Source organism: Chrysemys picta, chromosome 1 (assembly GCF_011386835.1).
Source record: "Chrysemys picta bellii isolate R12L10 chromosome 1, ASM1138683v2, whole genome shotgun sequence".
In the NCBI taxonomy this organism is placed as follows: Eukaryota; Metazoa; Chordata; order Testudines; family Emydidae; genus Chrysemys; species Chrysemys picta.
In genome coordinates this window covers 313,445,261-313,461,518 of record NC_088791.1, presented here as the reverse complement: position 1 = coordinate 313,461,518, position 16,258 = coordinate 313,445,261, and the positions used below count along the sequence as shown (strand labels likewise).

The 16,258-nt window shown below is 40.8% G+C and overlaps 1 long non-coding RNA gene across 3 annotated transcripts; it reads right to left on the bottom strand.

Annotated features, from left to right (window-relative positions):
• Nucleotides 1-1,730: 1,730 nt before the first annotated feature.
• On the bottom strand, nt 1,731-16,032 carry LOC135980906 (uncharacterized). 3 transcript variants are annotated; one of them, XR_010597832.1, is made up of 4 exons: nt 15,750-16,032; nt 5,344-5,423; nt 5,199-5,247; nt 1,731-4,520 (listed from the first exon to the last, which is right to left on the bottom strand). It is a non-coding gene; the product is annotated as an uncharacterized LOC135980906 (long non-coding RNA). The 3 variants fall into 3 exon arrangements; XR_010597833.1 differs by having other exon boundaries at nt 4,914-5,423; XR_010597831.1 differs by having other exon boundaries at nt 1,731-5,423.
• Nucleotides 16,033-16,258: the final 226 nt, after the last annotated feature.

The following is a 16,258-nucleotide window of genomic DNA, read 5'->3' as shown; positions in this document are numbered from 1 at the left end:
ACTAAGGATGGCAAGATTTGTCCCTAAAGGTACAACTCCTGACTAATAGGCCTGAGCTTAATAATCCTTATTCTTGTGACTAGTTCTTAATAATGAGTAGTCCCATTGAACTCAATGGGCCACTTCCTGTCCAGCATATTTACATGAGTGTTTATAGGATCAAGCATAAAGTCTGCCTTTTCTAAGAGGTTTGCTGGTAGCAAGCTTTCTTCTGACTATAGCTGGTTGATTTTTTTTTACCCACAAGAAAAGATTTTTTTAATCAAAAAATGGCCCTTGTAAAAAAAAAAAAAAAAAAAATCAGTTTTGGGGGAAATTTTTTTCAACATTATCAACATTTTCGGTTTTCAGAAAAAAATGGTGCTATCTTTTACTGGAGCTTGTAGCAAATTTTAAATTTTTCATTACTGGAACCTGGATTTGTTACTGACGTGTTTTTTTGGCTAATGAAAATTTCAGTAAAAGTTTTGGTGCAAACTGTAGAAAGTCTCATGAACTTTTTGCCCAGCTTTGCCCATAAAGAGGTTGCCAACAGTTGTCTAGAGGGTTATGATAACCTGTTCCCCCTTCCTGTCTGGTCTTCTGCTCAGATAGATCTGTTGAATCAATTGTTACTGGTTCTTCTTTGATGTCAGGAATTACACTATTGGGTCATAAATGTCAACATTTTAAGTAGAATCACTGCATAATATTTTGAGTTACATTTAGAATCACCCATGAGAGGCAGATTATTTTTATCATCTTGTATCATGTCATATTGCAGCCTACAGTATGATGTAATGCAGTATACAGAACAACATAAAATACTGAGTTAGAAAGACTACATAATTATTTACCTTTTTAGTAATAGTTAGGAAAATGTTTAACAAATGAATAATTGTAATTTTGTAGGACATATTCCTATCTAGTCACATTTACAGTAATTTGAAAGCACTGTCATAACCAGTTTATTCTTAATTATATCATTTTAGCTTTCAATTTTTATACATTCAAAGGTTACCTTCCATTCTAACTATACACACACATGTTGTTGCTTTAAAATATCATCAGTGTGAAAGATCACTTGAAAACCTTCATGATTTTAACCAAAGTGGAGAAACCGATACAAAAATATAAGATAAAACAAACAACAACAACAAACTTGCATGACAGACTTAAGCTGGCTTGGTATAGATTGCTTCAAAGGATTCAGTTGCTTACCACTGAGGCTAAAAGTATGTGTCAAAACTATTTCAGATAGGGATCAATTTTAATGAATGTGACCTCAAACTTTCCAAGGTGTTAAGGTCTGGGAACACTTACAGTACATCTGCTATTGTTTTGGTTCAGTTGAGTTTTTTGTTTTATACAGCAACATTTCAAGAGATCTTTTTTTTTTAAGAGACTTGGAACAAAAGCACCAACTGCGATACTGGGTTTACATTTCTGCAATTATTTGTTTATTTATACATGACTTTTCTTTTTATAGCTTCAGTCATTAGAAATCCAGAACTATGGTAATACAGCACCAAAAGTCAAGATTGGATGTCTTTCTAAAAGACAAGCTCTAAAATCAACCAGAAATTATGGCTTGAGTCAGGAATAACTGGGTGAAGTTCTATAGACTGTGTTACGCAGTAATTGAGACTAGCTGATCACAGTGGGCCCCTTCTGCCCTTAAAATATAGATGTTAGACCTGCAACAGAGGTCTCCCTCCGGGATGGGGAGCAGGTAGATACCAGACACAGTGTTAATATATAATACTCTAAATGCTCTTTATTGACTACAAAAAAACCCCTTACTCACTCAGCATTCACACCCCAAACATACTATACCAGAGTCCAAAGGTCAGAATGCTCCCGATGGCCAGTTGAGATTCCTTCTGATCATAGGCTCATAAGATGCGGGGAGCCGGCGAAAGCCACATCTATGTCCACACAGGGCTCTGAATCAATAAACGACTCCAATTTGCAGAAATCATAGGCAACCATTTATAGTCCATTCTGTCGCATCATCGGTTCTTTGCCTTTGTTTACTAGGCCTTCTACCCACACAATTCCAAAGAGACAATCCTGGGTGGGCCGCCATGATCCAAGACGTGCCATTTCCTCCAATTCTTATAGAATTTTATATCAGTCCAGTTGGTTTTGTTTCCTTGTCTGCTGATTCTCCATATTTTTCTCAGAACATAACAAGATTGTTTTTGCACAAATTGTTCTAATAGTTCTTGACGTTAAGTTCTTGCTTTGGTTGCCAACTTGCAATGCACGTATTCATGTCAAGCATGCGTCATTCATACTAGGCTTCAATGACCTATAACATATTACATGGATATATGAAACACAATGTATATTGATATATATTGTGACAGGGTCAGGCCAGATGGCTACAGGGGAGTGTTAGAAGGCATATATATTAGTCCCAGATTAAGTAGATCCCTTTTCCCTGGGTAAGGTAACAGGGGCAGTTCCAGAACAAGCAGGAACTGCTAGAATTAATTAGGACAGGCTGGCTAATCAGGGCACCTCAGTTTAAAAAGGACCTCACTTCAGTTTGTAGAGTACATGGGAGCAAGAGGCACTAGGAGCTGAGAATGGGAAGGTGTATTGCTGGAGGATTGAAGAGTACAAGCATTATCAGTCACCAGGAGAAAGGTCCTGTGGTGAGGATAAAGAAGGTGTTGGGAGGAGGCCATGGGGAAGTAGCCCAGGGAGTTGTAGCTATCGCACAGCTGTTCCAGGAGGCACTCTAGGCAGCTGCAGTCCACAGGGCCCTGGGCTGGAACCTGGAGTAGAGGGTGGGCCCGGGTTCCCCCAAACCTCCCAACTCCTGATCAGACACAGGAGGAATTGACCTGGACTGTGGGTTCTACCAGAGGGGAAGGTCTCTGGGCTGTTCCCTGACCCACATGGTGAATCTCTGAGGTGAACAAATCCACCAATAAGCTCAGGACCCACCAAGATAGAGGAGGAAATTTGTCACAATATATATCTCCCAACATTCCCCCCTTTTGATACATGATTAATGCCATTAATTATTGTATCACTTTATAATTTTGCAAGCAATTAAATTTTATATGTCACCTGCTCCAAAACTTCTTATCGCTTTCTTATTCGGCAATATAAACATAGCATAATAAAGGTTACCAAAACCATTAATGCAAATAATATGACAATGGGATGTATCATTACATTTAGAAAAGTGTGACACTGGGAGACCATCCTTTAAAAACGTCATACCAATGAGAAATTGCCAATTCTTCTTCTTTCCCCAGTTTTAATATTTGATCATTGTGGATCAAAATGTTTATTTTTCCCAGCTGAGCAGACTTAGATACATCTTTTGCATATTGCCTGATTTTTTTCATTTTCGTCAATCAATTTTTCCCACTGTTCCCAATGTATCCCAAAATCAAAGGACCAGTCCACATCTTTTGGTTCCCAAACGATTTCCTTTTTTTAAAATAGAGGACCTCGGTAAATAATTCCATTAATAATGACCTCTGTTACATTATATTTATATGACTCAATTGAGCCTTTTTCTGTCATACTTCCCCAAAATACATGTTTTTCAGTGATTACCACACAAATACGCCTGTTGCCTAAATCAAACACTCTTGTGCCATTAGAGGCTAAATATTGCATGGTACATTGTCCGCTTGAATGGTTCAAATGACATCCCTTTAGGGACCAAGTTAATTGTGGGCACACCCATTTACTTCATCTCCGCTTTTCACAATGTTTCATTAATTCTACTAATCTATAATCCTCTTCTTCTTGAATCAAGTGTGTCCCACTTATTTCTATTTGCCATAGCTCGTCATTAATAATTTTTGGTAAAACCCAGGCAATTGCTGCTTTTTTTTGCTTCCCTGTGTTATGTAACAGCATTATGCCTTTCCACTCTCCCCTCAGAGTGGCTTGATCCCAATTAAACTCCATATATTTCTTCCATTCTGCAATTCTTTGATTCCATATATGAGGATCTTTGAACCACTCAAAAGGCCATGCCCATTACTTAACAGATTAACCATTCTCTCTATGTTCTGTATCCTATAAGTTTGCATCTGTACACATCATATTGCTAATACAGTTTGATTGTCAATCTCAGACACACCAAATAGATTTACAAGACTTGAGCTTGTTTCAACTGGAGTTCCACACTTCTTATTCCTTGTTCTGATAATGCACCAAAATTTTGTGTTACATGTGTCTGTATAACTCCCAAAATCTTACCCAAAGCTGACATTTTCCCTTGTAATATCTCAATATCAAATGAGTTTAAAACTCCAGCTTCAGCGCCAATATTACCTAAGATATACCCCCCTATACCTCTCTTATGTTGTATAGTCCCATCTCCCCATTGTTGTTGCCACACTTGTAATAGAGGCAATACACTCTGGATATTGTGCACTTATGTTTACTTGCGCTTCTTCCAACCAGATTGTTTGATCCACAATAGTTGGGGCTTCGATTACTTCTCCCAACCTATATAGGTGCTCGTCTGCCATGATTCTTGGTGCAATCTTGTTTACTGGTATCTGATTCATAAACAGAAAAAACTGACCATATCCCCAAAAATATATTCCCCCATTAATTTTTCTAAAGCAACTCAATCTTATAATTATGGAAGGATTTGCCATTACACCATATTCCCATAATTTAAGAGCCATTGATTCATTCCATTCCACATGAGTATTAGCTAATTCTTGTTCATCAGTCATATCTAGGGTGACTACATCAAATCCCAAACTCCAAAAGGTACAGTTCAAAGTACTCATATTCAGATTGTTCTCATCATAACTAAATCTAAACATTAGGTGACCTTCCCCCCTTAATATGTGCAATACCTCCATTGCTCTTCCAAATCTTTTGTCTTTAGATATTCCCAGGTCACATTTTTTGCCATTTTCCCACCATATTTCAAATTTTACCTCAAAAAGTTTTTCTTTACATCTGGTTTTGTTTGGTCCTGTTTTTCCCATTCTGTCCCACGAATAGTCAAATGTATTATTCCCTTTAATCCATACCTCGATCCTAGAGGTGCTCCCATATGTATTCATGTATTCCTAAATTTCCCCAAATATTAAAAAAACATAAAAGCCAAAAACCATATTTCCACACTTTTGAATTATGAGGATCCTCGATATTGAAGCCAAGGCCATTATTCCACAGGAATAATGTCTGATGCTTCTGGCCGTATTATTCTTAATACTTACATTAACCTCTTCTGTCTTCGCTCGAGCCCCAGTATTATTTTTTTTCTTCCTAAAATATAACGCACACAACACAATTCTTCTACTAAGCACAAAATGCAAAGCAAAACAAGCATAAGCAATAAGCCAATTACAAAAAATGTAGCACCATATCCACACGCCAAATCTAAGGTCCATACAGGATAATCTCCGGTGCAATTGGGCATTCCTTTCCCTCTGTAAGATAAACTAAAAGAAAAAGAAAGGAACATTATTTAATCCTTAGGGCATAACTTTAATTGTGATGTGTGGACCCACATTCCCTTTTCCCCCTTGTTAATCTGCCCTACAGCAGGTAAAATTTTATTCATGATGGAAAATGGTCTAACCCATCTAGACTCCAGGACATGTTTTTTCTATATTAATTTCAAATACATTACTCTATCTCCAATTTCCCATAATTTACTGTCGTGAGCCACACGAGAATCTGCATAGTCTCTTGCTTTTTCAATGGCGTCAGTCATTTTAAATTCCATTTTCTTAAGTTCTATCGGTAACTCCCTTACCCATTGGGTAACTGATACCTCCTCCTCCTCTTCTTCTTCTTCTGGGTACAATAAAGCGCTCCACAATCTTATAGGCCTTCCAAAGAGAATTTGATAAGGCTGGTAGCCAGTACCCAATTGGTCACTACTTCGGATGGCCACAAACACCATTGGCAATTTATCGTCCCAATCTTTGCCAGTTTCTTGTACGACTTTGTGTAGAGCTTGTGTAATAGTTTGATTCATCCTTTCTACTGTCCCTGACGATTGAGGATGATAGGGATATGTAGTAGTTGCTTTATTCCTAAAGCTTTTAATAAACTTTTAATTACTCCTTCTACAAAATGTGGCCCATCATCTGAATCAATTACTTTTGGAGTTCCATATCTACTAAACACTACTTTCCACAACTTTTTGGCAGTGGTCTCTGCAGTATGATTTCTGGTGGGAATTGCCTCCACCCATCCAGAGAAGGAATCTACTATCACTAATAAATACAGATTCCTCCTTTGGGTCTTAGGCAATTTATCAATATAATCATGGAGTATTCTACTCCATGGCCCCACAATTCTTTGGTGCAACAAGGGTCCCGAATTCGGTGGTCTATTCCCATCTGCTGCACACCTTATGCAGTTTTAAACAAAGTTTTCTACGTCCTCTCGCACCTTAGGCCATATTCCAATTTGTTTTACCTTAAAGAGAGTATTCTCTATTCCTTGGTGGGCCATAGAGTAACACAAGTTAATAATCTCTTCTCTTTGAAGTTTGTCAGGTACCCACTTTACCTCTCCTGTTTTCTTGTTCACTGCATAGCCACCTTGTATAGTCCAGTTTCCCCATCTTTCCTAGGTTTAACCTGCAGTTTTATGGCTTGAGCTCTGGTAACTACCATAACTCCAAAAAGTTCCTTTGCTGCTATTTTAGCTAAAGCATCATCATTTCAATATTTTTCATTCCCTCTCGCTTTTGATGACCTTTAATATGTCTTATTCTTAATTTTCCTGGGTGTTTTTTCAACCAGTCATACACAGATTTCCAATTCTCCTTTTGGACCAAATTTTTCCCCTCAGCTGTTTCCCAATGATTCTTTTCCCAAATCCCAATCCAGTTTAACAGTCCTTGTACCACAAAGTCTGAATCCATATAGACAGTCTGCAACATTATTTTTCTGTTTAAGCAGATCACTAAGAGCTCTGACCTCTGCTCCCGGAGCTGAAGTCATACTCATAGAACAAGAAACAGTTTCCCCATCAATTTGTACAGCAGCATATCCCGTATATTGCTTGCCCCTCTCATGGTATGAACTACCAACTGTAAACCAAACCTCTTTTTCTCTGAGGTTTAACACTTCATCTATCGGGGGTGCTTCTTCCACTAACTTGGGTTCGGTTTCTGGAAGTGGGCATTCATGCTCCTCTCCTTCCAATAGGAGGGCATATGGTAACATCATTGCTTGTTTGTTATTCTCATAAGTAACATCTCTGCTAGTTCACATCAAGGTCCATTGGGCCATCCTGTTATTTGATACTCCTTTACCTTGCAGTTTCCCTGATAAAATACACTTCAGGGGAGAGTGAGATGTTTGTATTATAATAGGGGCTGTGCCAGTAGTCAAAGCAAAAGCTTCAATGGCCCACACAGCAGCTAAACATTCTCTTTCACAGGTCCCAAACTGCTGCTCCATAGAGGTTAATCTTCTAGACTCGTATGCTACCAGTATTAACTTCCTGTCAATTTCCTGCATTAGTACTACCGCTAGACCCTGTTGCATTGCTGCCAACTTAATCAAAAATGTCTTGTTTATCTCTGGGAATTTCAATGCCGGGCTTGTATCAAGGCTTGTTTTAACTTGCAGAAAGCTTTTTCTTGTTTGGGCCCCCACTCCCATTCTACTTTCTATTTTAGTAAATGCCACAAGGGTCCAGTTATAATGGCAAAGTTCCAGATGTGTTTCCTTAAATAGTTAAACCCTCCTAACATTACTCTCAACACATCAGATTCCTCTGGCCTTGGTAAATTCATTAATAATTTCAGCTTTTGTTGATCTACCTGAATTCCTTGTTCCCTAGGAATACCCCCAAATAATTTACTCTCCTCTGCACTAGTTGGGCTTTCTCTTTATTAGCCTTGAAACCCATTTCCTGGATGAGTCTCAACACTTTTTTAGTCTGCTCAGTTAACCTCCTCTTCAGTGTCCCCCCACACTAATATGTCATCTACATATGAGGTGACATTTTCCTGATCCTCTTTGGATAATTGATCCAGCATTCGCACCACATGTTGGTGTGCAATAGCCGGAGTGCAGTGTAAGCCCTGGGAATTATTTTAAATAAGTACTGTTGTTCCTTAAAAGTAAATGCAAAGCGGGCCCAAGAATCGGGATACAATGGGATGGTGAAAAAACAATTTGCCAAATCTATGACAGAGAACCATTTAGGGCCTCCCAATATTCTTGCCATCACTTGAGGTAGATCTGCTACTATTGGTGCCATGGTGGGGGGTAGCTTTATTAATTTGTCTAAAATCCACTGTCAATCTCCAGTCTCCTGAGGCTTTTAATACAGGCCAAATTGGGCTATTGTATGCGGAATTTCCCTTTTCAATCACTGCCTGTTGTTCTAATGATTCAATTATTTTCTCAATTCCTGTCTCTGCTTGCACAGGATATTTATATTGTCTCTGTGGTGGCACTTCATCCCCCACAATTTTAACACATGCTTTGATTTTACCACATTCTGCTTTATTCTTAATCCATACATCGGGAAACTCCTTTACCCACACAGCCTGTGGATCCAGTATAATCTCCTCCACTGCATCTGCAGCACATATTCTTGGAATGTACCGTGCTGTCACAGGACACTTTCCGTCCAGCCGGGCACATGCCACAGAATTCCATTAGTTAAATCCCAAACTAACCAATTCCTCTTCAAAAAAGGAGTCCTCAATATTACTGACTCAGCCGCCTGATCTATCTGAAGCATTTGTTCTTTACAACAAAAATCCCCCACTCTCTCTGGGTATAGCTATTTCTACTGAATGATACATTTTTCCTTTCACTCCTTCCCCAATAAAGGAGGCTGCTGTAATGCTCTGACACATATCGAGTCAAATCACAACTTCTATTTGCAATATTTACACCAACCTCACTATCTAATAGGGCATCTTCTGGTCCATTATCTCCCACAACTAAAGTTGTCCTAGGTTTCTCATTTGAATCCCATTTTAATCTAGTTACCATCTCCCACTCCTGAGGACTCATTTCCAGTGGGAGCAACTTGTCAGAGGGGCTTCCCTATAGAACAGGTTTCTCTGAACCCTCATCTTGCATAGCTCCAACCTTTTTCTGCTCCTTAAACATTTCTTCTTCCATCCTTTGCATTTCTTTGATCAATTTATCAGTACATCTCCTATTCCACTTATCCATATCTACACCCCTCAATTTCAAATACCTTCAAGCGATATTCGAAATCTCATGGTATTCTGATCTATAAGCACTCTCATTTGAATATATTATTGCTTCAACAAAAGGTACTCTAGGTTTCAATCTTTCTACCTGGCTTCCCCCTTTCATCATCCATTGGCATACTATCCAGGGCATCCATAACAGTTAACTCCTCATCCTGGGCTGCTTGGTTCACCAACGTAGTAAACATCACTAATAAATTTTGTCCAATCCTTCAAACACATCATTCCAAAATTCCCTCTGATTCAAATCAACTGCCAACAAAGAATCAACTGTGACATAGAATCATAGAATATCAGGGTTGGAAGGGACCTCAAGAGGTCATCTAGTCCAACCCCCTGCTCAAAGCAGGACCAATTCCCAACTAAATCATCCCAGCCAGGGCTTTGTCAAGCCAGGCCTTAAAAACCTCCAAGGAAGGAGACTCCACCACCTCCCTAGGTAACACATTCCAGGGCTTCACCACCCTCCTAGTGAAATAGTGTTTCCTAATATCCAACCTGGACCTCCCCCACTGCAACTTGAGACCATTGCTCCTTGTTCTGTCATCTGCCACCACTGAGAACAGCCGAGCTCCATCCTCTTTGGAACCCCCTTCAGGTAGTTGAAGGCTGCTATCAAATCCCCCCTCATTCTTCTCTTCTGGAGACTAAACAATCCCAGTTCCCTCAGCCTCTCCTCATAAGTCATGTGCTCCAGACCCCAATCATTTTTGTTGCCCTTCGCTGGACTCTTTCCAGTTTTTCCACATCCTTCTTGTAGTGTGGGGCCCAAAACTGGACACAGTATTCTAGATGAGGCCTCACCAATGTCGAATAAAGGGGAACGATCACGTTCCTCGATCTGCTGGCAATGCCTCTACTTATACAGCCCAAAATACCATTAGCCTTCTTGGCAACAAGAGCACACTGTTGACTCATATCCAGCTTCTCGTCCACTGTGACCCCTAGGTCCTTTTCTGCCGAACTGCTACCTAGCCATTCGGTCCCTAGTCTGTAGCAGTGCATGGGATTCTTCCGTCCTAAGTGCAGGACTCTGCACTTGTCCTTGTTGAATCTCATCAGGTTTTTTTTGGCCCAATCCTCTAATTTGTCTAGGTCCCTCTGTATCTGATCCCTACCCTCTAGTGTATCTGGTGACATGTCTGGTGACTTCTGCCCTGGGATTAGTCACTGGTTGTATTTCTCAGCCAATAATCCCAATGTTATTCTCTTTAACAGGTAATCCCTGGGTGAATCTCCAGGTTTTATGTAATCTGCACTGGATAACACCTTCATGGGTCTTTTTCACTCAGTCTTCTGCCTGTCTAATCTCTCCAGTGGTAGCTGCCCTGATTAACCTATAAGATTCACTCATATTTAAATTCTCTGTTCCTCCTAACTCTGACCACTGTACTAGCCATGTGGCTAAATTTTTCATATTCACTGGGCCTAATGACTTTACCATCAACTGGAAGTCTGACGCTGCATCCTTAATGGTTGATCTCTGTTCTATCACTGCTACAGACTTTTCTGGCTTAGGCTCTCCTGGGCAGTTTCTTATTTCTTCCCTCAACTTAGTATAAAGCCCCTCTCGAAGAAGACATTCTGGGAGGTCCCGCAGAGCTCCAATGCAAAAAAAAAAAAAAAAAAAAAAAAAAAGGGAATGAAAGGAGTGTTGGGAAGCAAAACAGCAAGACAGAAAAGAGAATCATGTGTTTGTTAAAGATGCTACTGAGTGGATGATTAAAGTAATGGAGGAGCAAACACAGATGCTGAAATCCTTAATAATGCTGCAGACTGAACAGATCAGTGCTCAACCTCCACTGCAGCACATTCAGAACTCTTTTCCATGCCCTCCCCACTCCCAAACTCCGCCCGCACATTCCTTTCTACCTTCCAGGACTTCTTGGTTTCTCCTTCACTCCACCCTCTCGGGCAACTTTCACAATGATAGCTGGACCTACACACAGCTGTGAAAGTCTGCCCTTCCCTGGTTCCTCCTTTCCTGCCAAGCATCTGTGTATTTGTGTGTGCTGTTTCTTGTGCAATAAAAGAAAACTTGCATAATGGTAAATCAGCTTTATTTTTTTTAGGTGAGATTGCAGGCACTGCCAATACATGCACAGGCATTTTAATCACTTTATTACAGGAATATAAGGCCCCAAATGTAACCATTGCCCCCTAGGGAAACTACACGTAATGTAACATTGAATCAATTCAGACAGAGATATATGTTACTGATGGTCATTGTCAAAGTGCTGCCTCAAAGCCTCCCTGATTCGAATAGCTCCCCTCTGGGCTCCTCTGACAGCTCTGGTATCTGGCGGCTCAAAATCAGCAGCCAAGCGGTCTGGCTCATCACTCCATCCCTGAGCAAACCTTTCACCCTTAGCTTCACAGAGATTATGCAATGTACAGCACGCAGCTATGACCATGGGAATATTATCCTCAGTAAAGTCCAACCTGCCATAAAGGCATCGCTAGCGTGCCTTTAATCTGTGAAAGGCACATTCAACTGTTATCTGGCACCTACTGAGCCTGTTGTTGAACCGCTCCTTACTGCTGTCCAGGTGTCTCATGTAAGGTTTCATGAGCCACAGCTGTAAGGGGTACGCATGGTCCCCAGGATCACTATGGACATGGTTAGGAAAGAAAGTCCCCACTTGCAGCTTTCTGTACAGGCCGGTGTTCCTGAAGATGCGTGCATCATGCACCTTCCCAGACCACCCCACATTGATGTCAGTGAAATGCCCATGGTGATCCACAAGTGCCTGCAACACCATGGAGAAGTACCCCTTCCAATTTATGTATTCTGTCACAAGGTGGTCTGGTGCCAAAATTGGAATATGTGTGCCATCTATCAGCCCTCCACAGTTAGGGAAATCCATTTCTGCAAAACCGTCCACTATTTCACACACATTTCCCAGAGTCATGGTCCTTCGGAGCAGGATGTGATTTATTGCCCCGCACACTTGCATTAATGCATTCCCAATGGTCAACTTCCCCACTCCAAATTGATTTACGACCGACCGGTAGCAGTCTGGAGTTGCCAGCTTCCACACAGCAATTGCCACATGCTTCTCTATTGAGAGGGCAGCTCTCATTCTGGTGTCCTTGCATCACAGGTCTGAGGCGAGCTCCATGCACAGTTCCAAGAAGGTGGCTTTCCACATCCGAAAGTTCTGTAGCCACTGCTCGTCATCCCACACCTGCATGATGATACGATCCCACCATTCACTGCTTGTTTCATGAGCCCAAAAGCAACCTAAAGTTGCTCCTATCCATATCATGCAGAATGTCAGGCATCTATAAATCTTCTTCAGTTAGGAACTTCATGATTAATTGTACTGCCATCCACGATGTCTGGATGACAGTTGGCAGAGCATAGGAGAGCAGTGCTGGATCCATCCCTTCTCACAAAGATGCCACAGTGCACAGCAAAGAAGGGCGATTGAAAAAAATGCAGTGAAACAAAGCTGGAAGCCCATGGAGTGCTGGGACAGAAAGCAGTGCATCACAGGACATTTAGCACTGTCCCAAGATGCACCGCAATCCGCTCCATCGTCCCACAACACCTAGTGACAGAAGGATTGTGGGATAGGTACGCACAGTGCATTGCTCACACTGTCGATGATGGTGCCCCCACTGTGGACGCGATCTGCTGACGGAGGGAGCAAGTGTGAACATGAAATTGCGATTTTTATTATGTTGACTTTTGGGTGTCGACATCACTTTTGTCGACACAAATTGGTAGTGTAGACATGGTCTATGATCTAGTGATTAAAGCAAAGGGACCCAGAGACAGACACAGGGGATCTTTTCCTTACTCTGCCCTTGACTTATTACTGCCCTGATCCAGCAAAGCAGTTAAGAACTTACTTAAATTTAAGCATAGGAGTAAGATTCATTAGCTACTATGCTGGATCAGAGTCTGGGTGAATGGGAACATGATCTTTTCATGCCTCAGTTTACATTTATGTAAATTTAAGGTAATTTACCTTTTTCACAATGATGTTGATGTTAGCTTTACTTCAATAGGATTTGTAAAGACACTAACTACATCAGTGTAAATGTTATTGTTGTTCAGATAACTAAGCTAAATTAATGGAGACAAAGTAGTACTGTACAGTATACAAATTTAAATACAATTTTTACTGTATATCAGGGTTCGGGTACAGTCATAAAAAGGGTAGTTTTAGAATATAGTACAAGTTTTAGTGTAGTCGATGGAAAATATATTGTTTCACAAGGAATTTAATTTAACAGGTAAGGTTAGTGTGTTATTACATACTAATGTCTGCTTTGTTGCATAGAGAGTAAACTTTTCTTTAGCTGTTCACATCTTTTTACCAGATATCCACTTCAGAGAATTTTATGGTATTACTCTGCATGTTTGGATTTGGCACATACTATAATGTACAAACTTCTTGGAGCACGTTAAGAGAACTGCCAAGTCTATTGATTTTCCCAGCAGACTACTGCTTTTTTGGCCCTTTCTTCTGGGAAATCTGGCCACTTTGCTGCTTTTTCTGGTGCTGGGTTCTGGGCTCACTGCTTTTCACAGAAGGTCAGAAAGTGATTTGTTTTGTTTAAAATACAGCCCTGGCACTAAATGATTAAAACGAATCTTCTCTTTCCCTGTCTTTTTCATAATTAGATGATCCAATTCCTGATTCTCTAGACTCTTTGAAGACCCCATTCTTCTAGGCAAATATTTTTCTGACTGTTTCTGCTTTTAACATCCAAATTTCTCAAATTTCCCATTTCAACCCTTTCAAGCTTGAAATTTGAACTTACTAAGACTGCATTGTTCAGAACCTGAATTTTTTGGGTTGTTCCTTTAGGTCAAAGTGCAAATTCTTTAAGAAGAAAAAAAAAGGAATGCACTTTTTTTGTCCCTTGACTTTCCAGGGTACAACCTTATGTCATTACCACTTCTAAGCACAACAATGCACGGTAGTTGAATGGGGCTTGAATTTTCTGCCTATCCTTTTTATATTGTTAAGTACTAATTTGATTGTGAAAATGTTAAAAGCACACGTTCTTCAGACAGAGGGGAAAGAGTCCCAGTTAGTTATTCAATGTATTTTGCCATTCTGTGCAACATCACTTTATCTTGCCCTGATTTAGCCTCATCCATCCTGGCATCCTTTTATTGACACTACTTTTAGCTGGTAGAAAATGAGATATACAGCTGGATGCCATAAGCATGCTGCTGGCAACGGAGCCCAGATTACCATATATCTTAATGGTCTCAAACTATAAAAGAGGAGTAGAGACAGGATGGGTTTCTTTGGAACACCACAGGTGAGGAACCTTGGGTAAGAAGTGCCTATCACCACTCTCTGAGTCCTGTTGAAAAGGAACGTATTATATCATGAAGGAAGATCAGTAGCATATTGTAGATGGCTGTCAAAAGCTTTTCTTTGCTGTGGCCAATTCTGAATCCTGACTGTGAAGCATCCAGGATTTGTCATGTTATATGTTGTCGGAGCTCAGCTGTTACCACTTTCATAATGATTATGCTTAGGAACAGAAGGTTGGGAGTGGGGTGATAATTGAAAAGATCTTCTTCATCAAGTGTTGGCTTTTTGAAGATTGGATAGACTGTTGCATTTTGCAAGGTACTGACCCTGCCAGCAGATAGGGGATCTTGGGGGACAACTACTGCACTGGTGGGGTGCAAAATAAACTTTATTAAGAAAATGCAAAAACAGGGAAAATTCAATAGTGAGGGGTATGTGGTTTGTTAAGGTAGACAATTGGGGAGGGGTTTCTTTTAGTAAATAGGATAGGGGGGGTTCAATGGTGGGGTACAATACAGTTGGTAACCAATTAACACTGAAGTATAAATGTAACAGGTAGCTAACAATTTCTATGTAAAGAGTGTGTCACAGCAGCATATAACCAACTAATAGTATGGGTAAAATGTGTTAACTAACCAACAACTTTAGGTAAAAAATGTGTCACAGTGGTGTAAATGTAAAATGTGAGTTGTGTTAGAGAGAAAAGGGGTAACCAATGGGGTTTTATGCTAGACTTCAGTAATACAATTGAGGTTTGGCAGCAGTAGGAGTGGGGTGAGCACGTGGGGGAAGGGATTAAAAGAGAGAGAGAGAGAAAGAAAGTGGTAGAGGAATAAGGTTGGGGGATGGGGAAGAGGAACACGTGGTAGAGGGAGATTTAAACTCGGAGACACAGAGCAGACAGGCTACAAGTTTAAACAGCAGAGAGACAATTATACAGAACACAGCACAATCTTATCTATGATTTAACTTAACCAAGACTACACAAATTAGCAAGTAACAAAACACAATGCAACAATTCTTTAAGCCTAACTTACAGAGTACAATGCAAGCAATTTTCTAAACCTAACTTAACCACAGCTATGCAAAATGAAACTACAATTTATCTAGACTAAAGGCTAAATTTAACCTAATGGGTGCACCTTATACTAGGGGTAGTTTCAGAGGGCAGAGTGGTGTGTGCCCAGGATACAGCTTCAAGGGGTTAGCTTGGGTTTGCCTGCTGGGGAAAGAAAGCCAGCAGCTAGAACAAGGGGAGTGTGCAAGAGGTTTTTCCTTACCAATCCCCAAAGCAGCAGCAGGAACAGCAGTTTCAGTATCAGAGGATGCAGAGAGGACTCGATTCGCTTACAATAATCAGGAGATCTCCAGGCACAAATTTGTTGTTCGTGGGAGGGGAGTTTAAAAATGGGGGTATGCTCAAAAACAAACGAGAGCAGGGAGAGGGCTCCCCAAAGACCCCTAGCTGATCAGACCACGTGGCAAAGCAAGGACCTTCTCCAGGGGTCTGATCAGAAAATGTCTGGTTTTAAGGGCAAACTCAGGCAGTTTCCCACCAGTAACTTTGATTGGTTCCCCTTAATCCAGGGGAGGAGAGAAGGCAGGGAAACTGCAGGTAGGCACAGGACATGTCTGGGCAAGTTCTGAGTCACAGATATGACTCATATGCTCAGCTATGTGGCCACTTTCGGTCTTGCATACCTGGGCAGAGCACCCTACACCGAGCCGGGTCCGAACAAAGAAGCTAGACAAAGGAGCAAAAAAGGCCCCCCCCCCGTGAGCAGAGCAA